The following is a 4,132-nucleotide window of genomic DNA, read 5'->3' on the forward strand; positions in this document are numbered from 1 at the left end:
TGGCGCAGGCCTGAGAAGAGTATGTGCACCTGTACTTTAGGGTCTAAGCCTTGCACCTGAAGAGCCTCTTTGTCGAAGCGGTCCAGGAAAGATCTGAGGGGTTCCCCTGATTGCTGTCGAATTTTTTTGAGGGCGTGTACAGACTTGGGCACTGGACGACTTGTTGCAAAATAGGTCTGGAATTTGCTGGCCAGATCATCCAAAGATGCTATACTCCCTGTTGGCAAAGTGGTGTACCATGTCAAAGCTCTACCCCCCAGGAGTGTAGGGAAAGTCCTCCACATAAGGAGGTCTGTCTCGCCATGCAGGGTCATTGCTGCCTCAAATTTTTGGATCCATTCAAATGGATCAGTGTCGCCCACATACGTTGTGATATTTGACAGTCCTTTGAAACCGAGGGATATGGGCATTAGGCGTAGACTATTAGTCAGGGGTTTGTTGCGTCCTGAGGTATTGGCAGATGTTACTCTTAAGTTCAGGTTACGAGCATATAGGTCTGGTGGTGGGTGTGGTGCTTGAGGGACCTCAACAGAGTAAGAGAGGGCTGAGGCTTGATGAGCGTCATACTGTGGCGGGCCTGGGTTTATGCCTGATCCTTGGGGTTGTGGGATGATAGCATTATGGGGCGGTATTGTGTAACCGTGGAATGGAAAGCCAGTAGGGAAAGGTGGGGGGGTAAGGGACAGCAACATTGTGGGTGTAAGGTTCAGGGGGATATGGGGTGGCCACAGGAACTCGATGGTAGTTGTACATAGCGACGGGTTGGCTTCTAGCTGATCGTTGGTGATAAGCTGGGAAAATGATTTGTGGGCCAGGGGTGGGGAGTGGCTTTCCAAAACTAACTCCTGGTGGTGGAGATTGATTTGGGATCAAGTTCTCTCCTTGCATTTCGCGTATGGCTACGCGACGATTCAGCTGTGCTACTTCAGCATCTGCTGCTTGTAACTGTGGGCCAACATATTGCAGTACCGGGGGAAAAGCCTCGCCGGCTGCTTGTTCCGCTGGGGCTGAATGCCTGGATGGTGGAGAGTTAGAATGAACTGTTTGTGCATGACCTTCAGGGGTAACAACTCTAGTTTGTTCTGCTCTTCTTGTCGTGACAGCCATGTTTTGCTATCAAAAAGTGAAATGCCTCCTTTAGATCTTTGGTAAAAGAATGGGAATAGAAGTTTATAGTTTCCCAAGCCCACTATGTTCCCTTTTGGGATGGAGTCACTATATGGATTATACCCTTAGCACAGGTAGAGACCAAGCTAAGTGATATAGTTCCAAGTATGAAACAAGCAATTAACAATGGGGTAGGTGTGTGGATGTGTGATTCAATGTAAATTGGCAGAATAACGATACATAAGATAAGATCCTTCCTCAAGTGCCAGGGGGCTATTTATAGAGGAGGTGATGTGAATCTTGCTTGGGTTGGTGAGGAGGGCGTCAACCCTCCTTGGGACCTGCTAAGGGTGGCTGTGCTGGGCGTGGCAGACGCTGCTGTGATAGCAGCGTTGCACCCCCTATGCCTGGCGGTGTCAGCGTAGGACAAAGGGCAGTTTCCCTTTATGGCATCTGGGGCGACTACCTTCGGGGGTTATGGTCCCAAGGTAGGATATTTCGGTGTTTCCCCTTGGGAGAGTCGCCGTGTTGGGAGTTGGGGGATCTCACCAGCTGGTAGGGCTGACGTGTCTTGAGGGTTGAGATTGGGCCTGGACCTTTGGACCGTCGCACCGTTGGGCCGTAGCACCGTTGGGCCACCCGGAACAATATATATACATGTATATATATATATGAGTTCACTTTTTCTGCAGTTAATGTAGATAAGTTATCTGTAGTAAGCTCAATACGACATCGTCTTGGGGCGGAAATCATGATGTGTTTGTAATTTTAATTTATTTAAGGGGTATAATACTTTTTATATTTATAATTTTTTAAGATTTCAATACCAAAATGACGTCATTTTGAGAATAAATGCAGATAACTTATATGCATTAACTGCAGAAATATTTCTCCATATATATATATATATATATATATACTTGAGATAATCTTATCTTTGGCTGGTAAATCGTAACCGTACAAAGATGGATCAATGGTGATAAATGAAGAGAGAAAAAAAGAAAATCATAACCATTCAAAGGTGAATCAATTAATATAAGGAAATAAATAAATAAAACGACGTAATTTTAGAATAGCCGAAGATAAATTTATCTCAAGCTGCTTGAGAAATATTTTTTCCATATATATATATTACAGATTTTGCTTCAAAGTATTTTTATACATATTAAAAAAAAACCTTGCGTTTTGAACTGCATTGTAGCATTTTTATTCTAGCCAATGTATACTTTTGCGAATTTTCATTACGAAGACATTCATGAAAATATCTAAAACACTCCGTTTTCTGTTTAATTGCCAACTACATTATATTTTACAACCAGTGTTTTAAAATCCGGCTCGGACTGGCCGGGTCGACCTGGGACTCGGTGACTCGGTGGGTTCCCCGGTCCGAGCGAAACCCGGTGACCCGGTTTACCCGGCCGAAACCCGGCGACCCGATTGACCCAGTTTAGACTGGTTATTCCTTTTTTTTTTTGGTAAATTTTTCTTTTTGTTGATAGGAACTCTTGAATTAAATCATATTCATATTTTATGATGAATATGATTAAAAGTAAGGTGAAAATAATAAGGTATTTTAGATTAGTGCAGTTCGTTTATGTAATTTAGTCGCATCTTATAATGATCTCATGAAGTTAAGTGGTGATAAACACCGATAGTCTCATGATCTAATCTCAACGGTGGGCACATTTTTTTTAGTGTATATTTCATGTATACTATTTGTTATCATGATAACAGTGACACTTTTTTCTTAGTGTATATTTTATGCATACTATTTGTTATCATGATTTAATTTATCCGTATCATGTCAAGCACAAAAAGTGCATTTAACTTAGGGAAATATTTTTCTCATATTGCATGAGACAATTTGTCTCATATAACACACAAAAAGTGGGTGGAACCCATTTTTTTTCTTTCTCTCTCCTCTTCTTAGTGGATCCTACCCATTTTTTGTGTGTTGCATGAGACAAATTGTCTCATGCAACATGAGAAAAACATTTCCCTTTAACTTATATTGCAATTTTAATCGAATATTAGGATATGGTCTAGAGCTAGAAGCTTAGAAGTATATAATATTTGCTATTATTGAAAATCAATTTATTTTTTTGAAGCTTATTGATAGTTTTCTTATGTGAATTTTTATTAATATAAGTAATATTTTTATATTTTTAATATGTGAACAGTAAATCCGGTTGAACCCGTTGAACCAGTGACCCAGTACCTCGACCGGTTCGATAACCGGTCCGAGTTTTAAAACACTGTTTACAACTACATATTTTATGACGTGTTATCACATAATTAAATCCTTAAATTAAACGAAAGTATAATACAAAAAATCAGTGAAAACAAATGAAAATTAGTTTCTAGTCTATATCGAGCTAGTTGGGAGATTTTACGGGTTACTATAATCCCAAAAAAAAAAGAGAAGACTCATGGATTCAAAAAAAAAAAAGAAAAGAAAAGAAGACCCAAACATGTGGGCTATACAAGGCCCAAAGAGATTGAAGGACTCAATCGTAATTTTATCGACAACAGAAAAATTAGGGTTTCGTTGTTGTTCCCTTCCCACCCTCTCTACCTATTTAATCCCTCCATTCTCTTCATCCCTATTCAATCACCGCTTCCATTTTTTTTCTTCAACGATTACTTTCAAGTCCTTCTCTTCCGATGTCTCACGTTCTCTCGTTCCAAGTTTTAATTTTTCTCTTCCTTTTCAATTTTGTGGCAGTGATGACGAATTTATATATACCATCAAACTATGAAAGCTAAATTGAGCTTGTTGATGCCATCGATAATCTCTGAGCCTTTTTTCGATTTTTTTTGGTTGGGTTTGAATTTGTAGAGAATAAAATAGGCAACAAATTAGAGTCTCTGATTCGCCTATTCCATGGCGCTTTCAGTGCTGTACGTTGCCGACAAAGATTTGGAGCTGAGATTCTGGCATTTGCCTTTGATTTTCGTCAGGCTTATGCATTCAGATGCTCCTACATTTTCAATCGTTTCTGTAAAATCCCATTTTTTATATTAG

General features: G+C 40.0%; 1 non-coding gene across 1 annotated transcript; it reads left to right on the forward strand.

The window, feature by feature from the left end:
- The first annotated feature begins 3,826 nt into the window (after window positions 1-3,826).
- Window positions 3,827-3,910, forward strand: LOC133283844 (small nucleolar RNA snoR116). Its single transcript, XR_009747835.1, has one exon. It is a non-coding gene; the product is annotated as a small nucleolar RNA snoR116 (small nucleolar RNA).
- Window positions 3,911-4,132: the final 222 nt, after the last annotated feature.

The sequence above is a fragment of the Gastrolobium bilobum genome, unplaced genomic scaffold (assembly GCF_033153095.1).
Source record: "Gastrolobium bilobum isolate Gb01-03AN ecotype WA unplaced genomic scaffold, APGP_CSIRO_Gbil_v1 utg15969, whole genome shotgun sequence".
NCBI lineage: Eukaryota > Viridiplantae > Streptophyta > Magnoliopsida > Fabales > Fabaceae > Gastrolobium > Gastrolobium bilobum.